This window comes from Panthera leo, chromosome C2 (assembly GCF_018350215.1).
Source record: "Panthera leo isolate Ple1 chromosome C2, P.leo_Ple1_pat1.1, whole genome shotgun sequence".
Lineage (NCBI taxonomy): Eukaryota > Metazoa > Chordata > Mammalia > Carnivora > Felidae > Panthera > Panthera leo.
Window position 1 is genome coordinate 155693037 of NC_056687.1, and position 17375 is coordinate 155710411.

Sequence of the window (17375 nt, forward strand, 5' to 3'; positions counted from 1 at the left end):
CCCATCATAATTTTGTTCCCCCTCAACTTGAGCCATCTCATGGACCACCATTTGAGTTTTCTTCAACATTTCGGGCTCATTTTTATCTTGGTCTGATGTTTATAGAATTCTATGTCTTCTTCACAATTCAAGTGGATGGATTGTAAGAGGAATAGAAATCGTGACCTCGTATGGATAAATAGCGTTTGGAGAGGGGTCAGCATCCAGCAGCTCTGCTCCTAGAGCTCCTATTAGAACTTTCAGACAGCTGGGATGTCCCTGTGTCCTCAGATTGACAGAGTAATACCTTGTATATCTTGTATTCATGGGTTGACCCATGAAACCGAAGACCTGTCATAGGTCGAGGCACATGTGTCAGAGCTCTGTTCTCTTTCTCAAGCCTCAACACTTACACAGCCAGTGCTGTGAGAAGAGTTACCCAGCCCAGATCTGGTATCAAGCTGGCGTGTGTGTATGTGTGTGTGTATGTGTGTGTACGTGTGTGTGTGTGTGTGTGTGTGTGTGTAAGGATTCCTCCACCTACTTAATGAACACATCCATCACCTCACATTTTGTGTGTGTGTGAACATTTAAGTTCTACTCTTCTAGCAAATTTCAAGTTTACCATACAGGGATATCAACTATAACCATCATGTTTTACATTGTACCCTCAGATCTTAATCATCTTATAGCTGAAAATCTGCACCCGTTTACCAATCTCTCCTTATTTCCCTCATCTCCCCCCGTCCCTGGCAACTATTTCTCGACTCCCTGTCTCTATGAGTTTGACTTTGTTTTTTATTTCACACGTAAGCAATACCATGCAATATTTGCCTTGCACCGTCTGGCTTATGCCCTCAAGGTCCATCCATTTGTTGCAAAGAGTAGGATGTCTTCTTTCTCGTGGCAGAACAATATTCCATTGTAGGCACATACCACGTGTTCTTTCTCCATCCATTCATTGATGGCAACGTAGGTTGTTTCCATATCTGGACTATTGTGAATAATGCTGCAATGAACACGAAAATGCAGGTATCTCTTCCAGATCCTGCTTTCATTTCCTCTTGATATATATCCAGAGGCGGGATTCCAGGATCATATTGGAGCTCTATTTAAAAAAAAATTTTTTTTAAGGAATCTCCACACTGTTCCCCATAGTTGGACCAGTTTACATTCCCACCAACGGTGCACAGGGGGGTCCTTTTCTCCACATCTTCGTTAACACTGTTACCTCCTATCTTTTTGATGATAGCCCTTCTAACAGGTGTGAGGTCATATCTCACTGTGGTTTTGATTTACATTTCCCTAGTGATTAGTGAGCATATTTTCAGCAACTTATTGGCCACGCGGATGTCTTCTTTGGAAAATTTTCTTTTCAGTTCCTCTGCCTACCTTTTAATCGGGCTGTTTGTTCATTTGTTTGTTTGCTTTTGCTATCGAATTGTATGAGCTCTTTATATATTTTGGGTATTAACCCTTTATCAAATGTATAATTTGAAAACGTTTTCACCCATTCTGTAGGCTACCTTTTCATTATGTGGATGGTTTCCTTTGTTGTGTTCAGCTTTTTAGTCTGATATGGTCCCACTGTCAATTTTTGCTTGTGGTGTCAAATCCAAAAACTCATCACCAAGACTGATATCAAGAATCTTCCTGCTTATGGAGTCTTATGGCTTCATGTCTTATATTCAAGTCTTCAATCCATTTCGAGTTGATTTTTTTATGGTGTAAAACAGTGCTCCAATTTCATTCCTTTGCATGTGCCCGTCCAGTTTTCCCAGCACAATTTATTTAAGAGACTATCCTGTGCTATATATGCATGTGCACCTGTGCATACACACACACACACACACACACACACACACACACACACATACCTGTTGGTTCTGCTTCTCTAGAGAACTCTGACTAGTACGACTGTTATTTTTGCTAGAAATAGAATTCTGGCTTAAGTTTTTTTCCTTTCAACAATTTAAATGTGTCACACCATTTTATTCCATTTCCTTTTTGCTTGCATGGTTTTGGAGAAACAATTTCTGTAATTCTCATATTTTTTCTTCTCTAGTTAACATGGTCTTTTTTTTAACCTCCCTCTGGCTTCATTCATAACTTTGTCTTGGGTTTCTGCAGTTTGTATGTGAAATGTGTGTGTGTGTGTGTGTGTGTGTGTGTGTGTGTGTGTGTGTATTTATTTTGCTAAGTATTTTATGAGATTCACTGATCATTTGCTTAACATCTACCACTATTTTGAAAAAATTCTCACCCATTATTTCTTCTGCCTCTTTCCCTCTTACTTCTTCTGGGATTCCAATTATGTGAGTGTTACGGTGTTGGCTATGACCCCACTCCTGGAAATCATGTTCTCTATTTTTCTTCACATATTTCTCTTTGCATTTCACTTTGATTTGCATTAGCCAGTTCAAGCTCTATTTCTTTCTTCAACTGTGTCCAGCCTAGGGATGACCCTATTGAAGGCATTCTGTTTTATATTTCTATGCTTTTGATTTCGGAGTGTCTTCCTTATTATTCTTATATCTCTGTAAAAATTACCTCTCTGATATTGCATGGTGTCTGCATTTTACATTAAAGGCTTTAACAGAGCAAGCATTGTTATTAATTCCCTGTGTGGTAGTTCAAACATGTGTGCCCTATCAGAGTCTGGTTCTGAGGTTCGCTTTTACTCCTGAAAATATGGCTGTCCTGACATTGGACTATTCCTTGTAATATTTTTGTTGCAGTTCAAGATGGAGGTGCTATCTTCATGCTCCTTCGACATGTTCCAGGATGTTCCGGGCACCAGTATCTCCCAGAAGGGAGCTTTTCTATGCAGCTGGTGCCCTGATTTTCACAGCTGCCACCTAGGGGACATCACTTGATTGCCTAGCGCTGAAGGCCAAGGGAGTCTGGATTCCTGGTACCATGAAACTGTAACGATCGGTTTTACCCAGAAAAGCACTCATACCCGTCTGGCACCCTGATTTTTGCAGCTGTCATCTGGAGACACCTCTACATCACGTGGCTCTGGTGGCCAATGGGGCTTACGCTTGTGGGTCCCCCAGGACCGTCACCAGTGAAGAAAGAGTTCTTCTTTCTTTAATGTTTATTTATTTTGAGAGACAGAGAGCGAGCGGGAGCGGGAGAAGGACAGAGAGAAAGGGAGAGAGAGAATCCCAGGCAGACTCCAGCTTGTCAGCACAGAGCCCAGTGCAGGGCTCAAGCTCACAAACCGTGACATCATGACCTGAGCCTAAATCAAGAGTCGGATGTTTAACAACCGAGCCACCCAGGCGCCCTGAAGAAAGAGTTCTTAAATACCTCCCACCGGCAGGGCACAGAGGAAGCCACGGACTCAGGGGTTCCGACTTTCTGTGAGGAAGATCCATTAGCTAATCATTACGAATGCGGTTTGAGGGATAGACTTCTAACTACATACATATCCAGGGGCTGACTGTAATCCTTTCCAGAAACCTCAAACGGTGGGTGCTGTCTTTACACTGACCACCTGCCTCACCCCAGAGCACTAGCGTCTCCTGGAGGAGAGCTTTACACATACCTGCCGCCCCGGTTTTCATGTCTGGCACCCCGTCTTGTGACTACCACCCATGGGCACCCCTGGATTGCTCGGCTCTGGCCAAGGGGCGCTTGCATTCCTAGGTCCCTGAGGACTGTGGCAACTAAAGAAATGGTTCTCGGCAGGCTCGAATGCCAGGGCCCTGCGCAGACAGCAGAAGAAGGCACAGTCCCCAGTCCTTCTGTGAGGAACGCTGTCCAGGAACACTGGCCTGAGGGACACGCTTCGAGGTTGGCACACGTCAGGGGTCCATGGAGCGGCTCTCCAGAAACTTAGGCTATGGCTGTCATTGCAACACCCTCTCTGCCTCATCCCAGCTCACTGATATCACCCAGAAAAGAGCTTACAAACTCATCCGGAGCCCCGATTTCTGTAACTTCCGGCAGGGGCCACCTCCAGGTCACCTGGCCAGTGGAGCTTATACCTTCAGTCCCACAGGATTGTATATAGTCGCACTCTTAAAAGCTGTTGCCTGAGGGTCTGGCGTCCCGTCAGCATGAATCTAGGTGCAGAGATCCTCCGTTTTGAAACACCGAACAGGTCATAGCACACCCTCAACTAATACAGTACTGGGAACTATTAAAAGTAGCCGCGTGGACAAGCAAAAGGTTTGAGACGCGACAAAGAGCTGAGGCAACGTTGAACAAGATTCATCTACACAAAGCCATTCCATCAAGACTAGGAGAGGTGTTTGTTTCATCTGCTGTACAGAAACCAACACAGAGAGTCAAGCAAAATGAAGAAAGAGAAGAATATGTTCCAAACGAAAGAACGAGATAAGACCTCAGAAAAAATAAGACCTCAGGGAAAAAGCCTTAATGGAACAGAGATAAGTAATTCACCTGATAATAGGTTCAAAGTAATGGCATAAAGGTGTCTACCACACTGGAGAGAAGAATGGATGAACACAGGGAGAACTTCAACAAAGAGATGGAAAATATAAGGAACCACCAAAAAGAACAGGGCTGAGGAATACAGTAACTGAATTGAAAAATACACTAGTGGGCTCAACGGCATTCTAGATAAAGCAGAAGAAAGGCTCCGTCAACTCGAAGACAAGACAGTAAAAGTCGCCCAACCAGAGCAGCAAAAATTTAAAAACCCATGAAAAAAGTGAAGATAGCTCAAAAGACTTATAGGACAACATCAAATGGAATAGCATTTGCATCAAAAGACTCCTAGGAGTAGGAGAGAGAGAAAAGGGGGCAGAAACCTTACTTGAAGAAACAGTGGCTGAAAACTCCCCTAACCTTGGCAAAGAAACAGACATCCAGATCCAGGAAGCCCAGAACATTCTAAATTAGATGAACCCAAAAAGATCCACGCCAAGACACATTATAATTAAAATGTCTAAAGCTAAAGGCAAGGAGAGAACGTTTGGAGCAGAAAGAGACAAATACCTTGTTACCTACAAGAGAACCCCCATGAGACTACCAACAGATTTTTCAGCTGAAATGTTACAGGCCGGAGAGGAGAGGCACAATACATTCAAAGTGCCGAAAGAAACAAACAGAAAACTGTCACCCCAGCAAAAACGCTCATTCAGAATCGAAGGAGAGACAGTATTCCAGATAAGCAAAAGCTAAATGAGTTCAGCACCACTAAACTGCTTTCACGATAATGTTAAAGGGACTTCTTTCAGCTGAAAAGGAAGGGCACTAATTAATAACAAGAACACATATAAAAAAAATAAATCTCACTGAAAAGGTAAATACATAGTAAAGGTAGTAAATTAACCACTTATCAAGCTATTATGAAGGTTAAAAGACAAGCGGTAAAAGGAACCATGATTACAATAATTACTTAAGGGATACACAAGGTAAAAAGATGTAAAATGTGACCTCAAAAACATAAAACTTGGGGGGGGTAGTAATAATGTTTAGCTTTACAGTAGTATTAAACTTAAGTTGTTATCAACTTAAAATAGACTCTAATAGATATATTTGATATCATATATATAAGCCTCATGAGAACCACAAAACAAAAACCTATAGCAAATACACAATGATAAAGAGAAAGGAATATAAGCATACCACTAAAGAAAGACATTAAACTACAAAGGAAGACATCAAGAGGTGAAAAGGACAGGAAGCAACTACAAAAACAGAAAACAATGAACAAAATGGTAATAGCACATACTTAATAATAATTACTTCAAATGTAATCAAAAAACATAGTGGCTGAATGGGTAAAAAAATAAAACAAGAACCATCTATGCTGCCTACAAGGGATTCACTTTAAATCTAAAGACACACAAAGGGAGCACCTGGGTGGCTCAGTCTGTTATGTCCTACTTCGGCTGGGGTCATGATCTTGATCACGGTTTGTGAGTTCGAGCCCCACATCAGGCTCTGTGCTGACAGCTCAGAGCCTGGAGCCTGCTCTGGATTCTGTGTCTCCCTCTCTCTCTGCCCCTCTCCCGCTCACTGTTTCTCTCTCAAAAATAAATCAACACTGGGGCGCCTGGGTGGCTCAGTCGGTTAAGCGTCTGACTTCAGCTCAGGTCACGATCTCACGGTCCGTGAGTTCGAGCCCCGCGTCGGGCTCTGGGCTGATGGCTCAGAGCCTGGAGCCTGCTTCTGATTCTGTGTCTCCCTCTCTCTCTGCCCCTCCCCCGTTCATGCTCTGTCTCTCTCTGTCTCAAAAATAAATAAACGCTAAAAAAAAATTAAAAATAAATAAAAACAAATCAACACTAAGAAAAAATTTAAAGACACACGAAGACTGAAAATGAAGGGATGGAAAAATATAATTCATGCAAATGGAAACCAAAAGAAAGCTGGAGAGGCTACACTTACATCAGATAAAACAGACTAAAACAAAGACTTCATAAAAGACAAAGAAGGATGTTACACAATGACAAAGGGGTCAATCCAACAAGATGATACAACATTTGTAAAGAGCTATGCACCCAATATAGAAACACCTAAATATATAAAGCAAATATTAACAAACCTAAAGGGAGAAATAATAGTGGACTTTAACACTCCACTTAATAACAGTGGACAGATCATTGAGATAGAAGATCAATAAGGAATCATTGGCCATACGTAGCACCTTAGACTAGACGGACTTAACGGACATTTACAGAACGTTCCACCCAAAAGCAACAAAATACATATTCTTCTCAAGTGCACCTAAAAAATTTTCCAAGATGATTTGTATACTGGTGTGAGGTCCCAAAACAAGTCTTAACAAATTTAAGAGAACTGAAATCATATCAACTATGTTTTCCAATCACGATGGTTTGAAACTAGAAATTAATTACATAAGTAAAACTTGAAAATTCACCAATATATGAAAATTAAATAACATGCTCCTGAAAAAGAAGAAATAAATAGAGAAATCAAAAAATACTTTGAGGCAAATCAAAATGAAAATGTATCATACCAAAATTTATGGATGTGTCAAAAGTAGTTCTAAGAGGTAAGTTCATAATAATAAATGCCTACCCCAAGAAGCAAGAAAATTCTCAAATAAATAAAGTAACTTTACATCTCAAAGTTCTAGAAAAAGAACAAAGCCCAAAATTAATAGAAGGAAGGCAATAATAAAAATTAGAGCAGAAATAAATGAAATCAAGACTAAAAAGACAATAGAAAATATTAATGAAACTAAGAGCTGCCTCTATGATAAACATAATTGACAAACCTTTAGCTAGACTCACCAAGAAAACAGAGAGAAGACTCAAATAAAATCAGAAAAGAGATGTTACAGGGCACCTGGGTGGCTCAGTCTGTTGAGCATGACTCTTGATTTCAGCTCAGGTCATGATCTCACAGTGCGTGGGATCCAGCCCCCGCATCAGACCCTATGCTGACAGTGTGGAACCTGCTTGGGATTCTCTCTCTCCCTCGCTCTCTGTCCCTACCCTGCTCACCCTCTTTCTCTCTCTCTCTCCCTCTCAAACATAAATATTTTTTTAAAAGGAAAAGAAATGTTACAATAAATACCACAGAAATACAAAGGATCATAAGAACAATTATACACTAAAAATCTGACATAGATGAAACGAATAAATTCCTAGAAACATACAACCTACCAAAATTGAATAATGATTAAATAATCTGAACAAATCAATCACCATAAGAAGATTGAATCAGTAATCAAAAAACTCCCAAACAAACAAAAGTCTGGGACCAGATGGCTTCACTGGTGAATTCTACCAAATATTCAAATAAGAATTAATACTAATCCTTTATGAACTCTTCCCTCCCTCCAAAAGCTGGAAGACGAGGGAACTCTTTCAAACTCATTTTACAAGGCCAGCGTTACCCTGATACCAAAACCAAAACCAAACAAGGATGCCACAAGAAACAAAAACTACAAGCCAATATGCCTGATGAACATAGACGCAAAAATCCTCAACAGAGGGGCACCTGGGTGGCTCAGTCAGTTAAGCATCCGACTTTGGCTCAGGTCATGATCTCACAGTCCATGGGTTCAGGCCCCACGTCGGGCTCTGTGCTGACTACTCAGACACTTCGGATTCTGTGTCTCCCTCTCTCTCTGCCCCTTCCCCATTCATGCGCTCTCTCTCTCTCTCTCTCTCTCTCTCTCAAAAATAAATAAACGTTAAAAAAAATCCCGAGACCCCGACACCCCAAAGCGGCACGGATAGGCCCCCGGGAATCTCAGCACTGAGCACCCACCTGCTCTGAGCTGTTCCTCCCCTCGGTCCCCACCTCGTGCGGAACCCCAGGACGGGAATGTTCCAAAGTTGCTCTTCTTGGCACTTCAGACGCCGTTTCTCGAGAACATCTGCCTCGTGTTCTTAAGTTGGCCAAGTGGCCATCGCACGGAGGCCACCCCTGGGACTCTCGCATCCCCCAACAGCGCCGCGCCCCTTGATGGGAAGCAAGGACTGCATCGGCAGGCGAATCACGGGAGCACGAGTTCATGAGCTGATCACGCCCAGATCCCTCACCAGAGGGAGGGAAGGGAGAGCCCGAAGGTGGGAATCACCTCCGTAAAACACGGGCAAAGAGGATCGGGGGGCCACCGGGTGCCCGTTCCTGTTCGACACGCACGACCGGCCTTTGGGGAAGCAGCCTCTCGGAGGCAGGTGCGTCCTGCAAGGTGCCCTTCCGTCGTGTGTCAGCCGGAACCCGGCGGCCCGAGGGCAGGCCGCGTGGCCCCGGCTCACGCGCCCCGCGCACCCCTCTCCCCGCACCCAGGCCGCAGCCCGTCCTCAAAGGCGTTCTGGAAGCAACGGCAGCAGCTTCCTCGCATCGAGGAAGATGCGATTCTTCTCCGCTTTCCTGAACGTGGAACACATCATTGAAGCGCCCCAGCAGAACAGGTTTGCTTGGCGTTGCTCTCTTTCCTCTCCAAAACGGTCCCTGGACGGCAAGGGGGGCGCACGTACCCCCCCTCGCTCACCCGAGTTTCAGCTGACAGTTTAACGTCCACCCGTGTGTGTCCCCGCTCATGCGGCAGCCTCGGTCCTCGGCCCAGGACCTCGCTCCCGTGGGGCAGGACCTGGGTTCACACACACACGCACGCACGAGACAAGGTGCCCAGCAGGACTCTGAGAAGGAAAAGAAAGAGCTTTCCTTCTCTCTTTTTCCATAGCTGAGGGGAGGCTGAAAGCAAACAAAATGGTCCCGTTTTTGCAACGAAAAGTAATCCTGCAGGCAAGCCTGTCGACCAGATGCCAGTTCTCAGCGTTTAAGAAACACGGGACCCGGACAATCACCGCGATTCGGTCACCCCGCCAGAGTTCTTTCATCTGACCCCAACATCGAAGGGCTATTAAAAGGAACATTTATAGGGGCGCCTGGGGGGGCTCAGTCAGTTAAGCATCCAACTCTTGGTTGTGGCTCAGGTCATGATGTCACAGTTCGCGAGTTTGAGCCCCGCGCCGGGCTCTGTGCTGACAGCGTGAAGCCCGCTTGGGATCCTTTCTCTCCGCTCTCTGCCCCTCCCCTGCTCACTCTCTGTCTCTCCCAAAATAAACAATCAAAGTTAACAAAAGACATTTCTGCAATATCTTTAAAGCGTTTGTGGTTTTCAGGGGGGGAAAAATGGTGGATAAAGCGACACTCTGAAATGAAGCATCGGAAAATGAACGAAGACAAGTTCTTAGATCACATGCCAGAACCGGTGTTGCCATTTGGGCTTCGGCACCCCCGAGACGGGTCCCGGCCGAGGGCACCCTGGGTTCCCTCTGGGAGCGCTGCCAGGGACACAGCTCGTTCCCGACGTCAGTCACAGCACGGACGGCCTCTGAGGAGCCACAGAAGGGTCCGTCCTCCCGCCTCGGCCCCTACTCTTCCTGGCACCCCCACTGCTCCGTCACCCCCACCTCGACGACCAGCAACTGCCCCCCACCACCCTTCCAACACCCATCCGCCGTCACGCCCGGCCCTCGACCCCACACGAGGGCTCTCGGGCCAAGCAGGGAGAGACTGAGGAAAGAGGCTGGTTCCGCCAGATTGGCAGGTGACCCTGGTGACAAGTGAGGAAACTTACGAGGGTGTCTCGGGCGGCCGCGAGGCGAGCGGACCCCCACACCTGCCGCCTGAATCTTAAGGTTCGTCCGGAGGCCTTGGCGGGGTTCGGCCACGTGTGCCATCCAGAAGGTCTCAGAAATACGTTGCTCCCTCAAGGCTGCGTCCTCGAACACCCAGCCCCGCCGTGGGCAAGGGGGCCGGACTGTATGTTCCGGGGACGGGGAGGAGGCGAGGCGTCTCCGACTGCCCACGCGCAGCTCGAGGGCCAAGCTGCGGTCACGTCCTCTCCGTGACCTCCTGCAACACCACGCGACCATCACTCATCCCCTGCTGCCACTCACCGTGGAATATTGAGGCAACCGGGGCCAGGGAAAGAGACCCGGTCCAGGCTGCGCGGTAGATTCTCACGACCCTTTACACCTGCCATCGGGAAACACGGAACAAGTTGCCTTGAGCAATAACAGTGCCAATGGCTCCTAATTGTGAGCCTTGCTACCTGCCGGGGACCATCGTGCGTGCCCTTCACACACGCATCCATAAGAAGCTGACGCCGAAAGCGTTCTCGCTGGTCCTGTTCTCAATACGGGGAGACTGACGCACCGAGGGGCTGGGCTACTTGCAGCCCTGGGACCTCAGCCCCGGCCACCGCGCTTGGCCACTTTGTCACACTGTCACCTCACCAAATGAGGAAGCGCGTTCCTTAAGCGCACCGGCTTCGTGCAGGTACCACGGCACGGGCAAGGCGTCAGGCCGCCACGGCTCACGGTCCTGGCTGCTGACACCCGCCCCGCGCGCGCCCCAGGCTCAGGCACCCTCGGGAGCAACAGCCAGGCACGGCGCTCACGGTGTTCTCTGCTTTCCTGACTCTCAAGGGGCAGATCGTATCGCTCTCGTTTTGCAGATGAGGAAACCGAGGCTCAGAGCGGATCCACGACTTGCCTGAGGGTCACGCAGCACACGGATCGGAGAGGACCCCATTCGGAAAGGTCACATGTACCCAGCACGTGCCGGGCACCCCGTAGATCCACAGCGTTCGGGGGGCCTCTCCTGTGCCCGAGCACCGAGGACGACGGAGCCTGAAAGGACAGCTTTCGATACACGAAGTCTTCAGTAGATGCTTGCGTGGATGCACGCGGCGGGGAGTGAACGAAACAGTGTTGCTCGTAATTAAAACCGCGAAAATAACGGCCAACAAGCCTTAAAGGTCAGAGAAGCGGGGAATGTAACAAACGTTAATTTCGGGGTTGCTGCCGAGGTCGGAGGCTTCAGCCACAGAGCATAGTGACTCCACCCACGTGGACATTTCCTCCAGCCCAGTTCAGTGCTCGTGAGGGTTTGCAGAGCCTCTCCCCGGTTCGATGCTGACTTGTAAAAGTGGCTGCTGCCCTTTGCAATTAGACACCCTGGACCTCCATTCTGAGCCTTTAAATATATACAGTGACCTGTGCGCTGATGTGGCCAGAGGACAAGGAGCGTGTGAAACGGTTCCCATTAAAATCAGCCCCGGGGGCAGCCACTGCATAAGCAGGTGGCAGGTCTGGCCAGGTCCTCAGATTTGTGTTACGGGATCGTGGCCTTTCTCTGCCTGTGGAGTTCCGTGGGCTCCTCCCTCCCACACACTAACAGGCACCTTCTGTCAACAGCCGTTGATTTCATGGGAAACCTTATGCTACATTTCTGATAGAGCCTCTGTACCTACTGGAATAACAGGCCAAGGATACCGTCCGCTTTACAAGGTGGGGGTATTCTGGGGGATGCCGAGGGTGGAGAGGCTGGAAACACAACACACTGGATGTGGCCACTAAACTTCAGGTCTTCTCCAGGGCCTGGGAGACTCAGTTTTCCATACCACGTCTTCCTGGGTCCACAGTACAAGAATGCTTCAGCTCTTGGCGGGCTATCCGCCGCAGAGCCTCATGACAGGGCCCCTGTTCCATTGCTAACAGTAAAGAAGAAAACTCGAAGCAATTTTAGAACTAGAGTTAAAAGGGAATGCGGAAAATTCCCTGCTGGGCTCTTTTAAAACATCAGTGGGGAAATATTTCCCTCTTGTGGTCTAACTGGAAATTGCTGCTCTTACCTAGAAAGTTTTCCACGGCTTGAAACTAGCAAAAGCTTTGGGGCCACACACCCTACCGGCAATCAGGTAAAGTCAAGGGACCCAAATTCATTAGGCAAAATGCATAGAATTATAAATTAGATAGAGAGATAGATTTATATTCTCCATGATTAAATAAGTGGGGGGCTATATGAATATATGTGTTTCTTCATGAAAAGATGCTCAACATCACTCATCAGGGAAATACAAATCAAAACCACACTCAGATATCACCTCACGCCAGTCAGAGTGGCCAAAATGGACAAATCAGGAGACTCTAGAGGCTGGAGAGGATGTGGAGAAACGGGAACCCTCTTGCACTGTCGGAGGGAATGCAAATTGGTGCAGCCGCTCTGGAAAACGGTGTGGAGGTTCCTCAAAAAATTAAAAATAGACCTACCCTATGACCCAGCAATAGCACTGCTAGGAATTTACCCAAGGGATACAGGAGTGCTGATGCACAGGGGCACTTGTACCCCAATGTTTATGGCAGCACTTTCAACAATAGCCAAATTATGAGAAGAGCCTAAATGTCCATCCACTGATGAATGGATAAAGAAATTGTGGTTTATATACACAATGGAGTACTATGTGGCAATGAGAAAGAATGAAATCTGGCCTTTTGTAGCAACGTGGATGGAACTGGAGAGTGTTATGCTAAGTGAAATAAGTCAGGCAGAGAAAGAGACCATATGTGTTCACTCTTATGTGGATCCTGAGAAACTTAACAGAAGACCATGGGGGAGGGGAAGGGGAAAAAATAGTTTCAAACAGAGAGAGACAGGGAGGCAAAGCATAAGAGACTCTGAAATACTGAGAACAAACTAAGGGTTGATGGGGGTGGGGGAGGGGGGAAGTGGGTGATGGGCATTGAGGAGGGCACTTGGGATGAGCACTGGGTGTTGTATGTAAGCCAATTTGGCAATAAATTATATTCATTAAAAATAAATAAATACGTACATACATGCATGAGAATATATGTGTTTAACACAATAAACAAGGCCTAGTGGCGAGGCTTATTACTATAAATAAAAAGTAGTGATGAGAATAAAAGACATTATGAGAAATCAGGGGCAACTCTCATGCAATATGGAAATAGCTAGGATTTCCAGAAGTGACAAACTCACAGGTTCCAATAATACTAAAAAGGTCAGTATTTGACCTTTTATTGCCATTTATAAAGGAAATTCTTATTTCAGTTGGAGGTCAAGCTCCAGTCTTTCCCCATCCCAGTACACGGTCTCCTGAATCCATCCACAGACCCCTTGGGGTGGGTGGATTTTCTAACCCAACTTAGTCTATTCAATGAACAGGTTCTCCATTTGAGGCCAGGTTACCAATCTGTACTATTCCAGGGACAAAAACGCTATTGTTATCTCCAGGGTGTGTGTGAACTAGAAGATCAGAATAAAAGGGCCCATTCCAGGGGCGCCTGCGTGGCTCAGTCGGTTGAGCTTCCGACTTCCGCTCGGGTCGTGATCTCATGGTCTGTGGGTTCGAGCCCCGCGTTGGGCTCTCTGCTGACAGCTTAGAGCCTGGAGCCTGCTTCAGATTCTGTGTCTCCCTCTCTCTCTGACCCTCCCCTGTTCATGCCCTGTCTCTCTCTGTATCAAAAATAAATAAAGATTTAAAAAAATTTTTTTAAATAAATAAATAATAAAAGGGCCATTCCAACACGTTTAATGTAACAGAAACGACAGTGATCTAAAAGGCAGGAGCCCTAGCTTCTGACCCGTCCTGGCTGAACACACAGGAAACGGAAGCCGGATAAAGTACAGATAAGCCTGAAGTCATGGAAAGGCCAAAAGCACACCTAATTCTCCACAAGGAAGGGGAAAGTTTCCCTGTGCGAGTAATAACTAAAACAGCCAAGCGTTTGAGCACGTGGACCCGGGGCCAGTCTTCTAGGCATTCTGCCATTATGCGGAAGGGGTTATTACCTCGGTTTCACCAACGAGGGAATGGGGGCTGACGGCGAGAAGGGTCTCGCTCATGGGGCGCCTGGCAGCTCCGTGGGGTAAACGTCTGACTTCGGCTCAGGTCATGATCTCGCGGTCCGTGGGTTCGAGCCCCACATCAGGCTTCGTGTTGACAGCTCGGAGCCTGGAGCCTGCTTTGGATTCTGTGTCTCCCTCTCTCTCTGCCCCTCCCCCCTCATGCTCTGTCTCTGTCTCTCTCTCTCTCTCAAAAATAAACATTAAAAAAAAAAAGTGTCTCCCTCAGCATCACACGGCTGGGGAGTGGTAAGTCCAGGACTGGAGCCCAGGTCAGTCTGCTTCTAACTACAAACTCTTCAACCCCTGTTGGTTTGTAAAGTCAGGAGCTTCCCCGAGTGAAATCTGAAACTGGCCCCCTATAGTCATAGGACAAGGAGAGACGGAAGAAAGAGGGAGGCCACTCCGGATTGACAGGTGGCAGGTTAACCAGCAAGGGAACTTAGGAGCCTTGTCTCGGGCGGCTGCAGGATGAGTAGATCTCCATACTCATCCAGGATCTTAAGGCTTGTAGAGAGACCTTAACAGGGGTCAGCCGTGTATAGCATCCAGAGGGTCTCAAAAACACAGTGCTCTCTCAAGGCTGCATCCTTGAGAGATGGCTCCCACGGTGAGGAAAGTGAGAGGAATGTACACTTCGAGGACAGAAGAGGAGATGAGGAGCTTCTGATTGCCCTGCCCGGCTCCTGGGTCAATCCTGGGTCACATCCGCTCGATGACCTCCTCCGACACTTGACCCCGCGTGCCTGGTTCTCACAATCCTACAATCCCCCTCCTCTACAACGGGCCCTGGCCCGTTGCAAGGAGTTTTATTAGCATGGAAATGGCTTGTTTGCTGGCTCTCTGGCGGCACTGGAGGCAGATACCACAGCAACAATATAGGCACGTGTAAGAGAAAACACAGAGTAAGAGAATGACCCCCAAAATAAGTAAGATTATTCCATCAAGAGCTCCAGGATCCAAACCACCGATTTATTAAGTCTCCTAAGGGTAAGAGGGGGTCGGATCCGTCGGGCCATTCACTGGCGTCCTCACGTGACTTAATAAAGAAGATACGTTAGCAGATTCATCAGGTCGGAACACAACGTTCTGTTTAGATAACGGCCCAGGTGCCTCCTCACCAGGTAGCAATAACGTCCAGGGCCACCATATTTTGGAGGACGGCTTTTCTCGTTGGAGACATTTCAGGGTTCAGTAAGGACAGGTTGGGTGGGCTCTCATCGAAGGCGTATTGGGTGCCTGCGAGCAAGGGCTTCTATTTGCGCTGCGAAGTCCTTCCAGGGCGACGGAGGGAACAAAGACAGCGGCCAAATGGTTGTTAGCGGTGGAAAACAGAACGCCCCCCTGGCCTCGGGGAGGGGGAGGCAGGCAGCTTTAGAAACCCGACCAGGTTGTGCAGACCGTCCACGAGGCCAGAGGAGACGACACCGACAGGCGCGAGGAGGACGCACCGGGGTCAGGCCGTGCCAGACGAGCACCGCCTCCCCCCGTCGATGTGGGCGTGCATTCCGGGTACAGCGTGTTTCACCGGTCCGGTTACAGCAAGACACTGGGATCCCCGGGGAGACCCAGCTGTTCCGTCTCTCCCAAGGGCGCAGAGTGATTCAGCCGTCCCGGCAGGACGTCCCCCGGCAAAGTCCGCGTTTACCTCCTTCCGAGGAGCGCAGGCAGCCGGGCTTCTCAGCAGCACAGCCCGTCGATCCCCGGCGAGAGCTGGGCAGTGGCGGCCTCCCTCAGCTTCCATACCTTCTCGGTGTTGGGTGCCTCAGCGGGGCTCTCCAGTGTGGCCTACGAGGTGACAGGCTCTCCTGGCTGACCCTCCAAATGCATCAGAGCCTGGGGCCACACTTTCGTCCTTCCGGCCAAGGTGGCTTTACCTGTTCATAATTCAACGTGCCGCTTTCATAGTCCACTTTTTCCCCTTCTGCCAACCCTGCTGCTTGTGGGTTACAGGGAAGGTGGGACCTCCATTCGATGTCGTGTTCCTTTGCCCTTCACGACTTTTGAAACGTGAACCCCTCCCCCCGGTCACTGTCTATCTAATCAACGATGGTACTCAGCGGCCTTAACCCCTTAACGGTGGCCTGGTTTACATGGCGGCAGGGGAGAGCCTGGGTCGGTCGAGCTGCAGGGTGCACACACCCCAAGGGGCATGTAGAGTCCTCACTCGGACGGAGGGGCCGGTACAGTCGATTTGCTGCCTGAACAGCCGCCTCAGTGGAAGGGACCCCTACCCCAAAAGATCCCAGTGGTGGCTCCCCCTGAGAAGGATGAGTTGAAGGGGAAGCCAGCACACGGGGCAAACTTCGGTCCCATCAGCGCTTCTGGGAAAGGCAACACGTGAGCAGGACATAACAGGTCCACTGAGGGCCCCACAGCCCGGGAGAATGACCCACACAACATGGCAACCGAGGACCCCCTGGCTACAGTGCCTGGCCCACTTTCCACGAGCCTCTCTAATCGACCAGGCAATCCCACAGCAAGTCCGAACGTGTCCCTTCTCCCCCCTGGGCTGTCTGAACTTCCTCTGACCACGTCACTCCTCTGCCTACAACCCTCTCGGGGCCTTTGACTGCCAGCTGAGGTCTCTCACACGCTGCCCTTTCTCACCTCTAGAACTTTCCACATATTGCCTTTGTCTGCCCAACCAGCACCACCACCCCCTCCCCGGCCACACGCACACACACACACACACACACACACACACACAAAGGGAAGTCTCTCTTGCTCATCTACACATAATCGGAAGGAACATCACTGGTATTGCACTGGCTACACTCTTGTCTGCTCTGGGTCCCACTCCGCGGTCTCCCCAGCCATTATCACCACTGCAATCTCTCTCTACGGCTGAGAACCCTGTGAAATACCCCCATGTGTCCCCCCTTGAGCATGCAGTGCGTCCTCAGGACCACTTTCCTTTTAAAAAAAATTTTTTTAATGTTTATTTATTTTTGAGAGAGAGAGAGAGCAGGGGAGGGGCAGAGAAAGAGGGAGACACAGAATCTGAAGCAGGCTCCATGCTCTGAGCTGTCAGCACAGAGTCCGATGCGGGGCTCGAACCCACGAACCATGAGATTGTGACCTGAGCCGAAGTCAGACGCTTAACCCACTGAGCTCCCCCAGGCGCCCCAGCATTTCCTCTTTTGAACTCAAGTCTCATCCTGCACCCGACAGAGGCTCTGTGCCCTTATTTCTGCCCGCCAATCTCCAGCGGGAGATACCTCGGCCGATCCATGAAAACGCACGCGGGGCTCTCATCGGGCCGTGGGTGTGGGTGC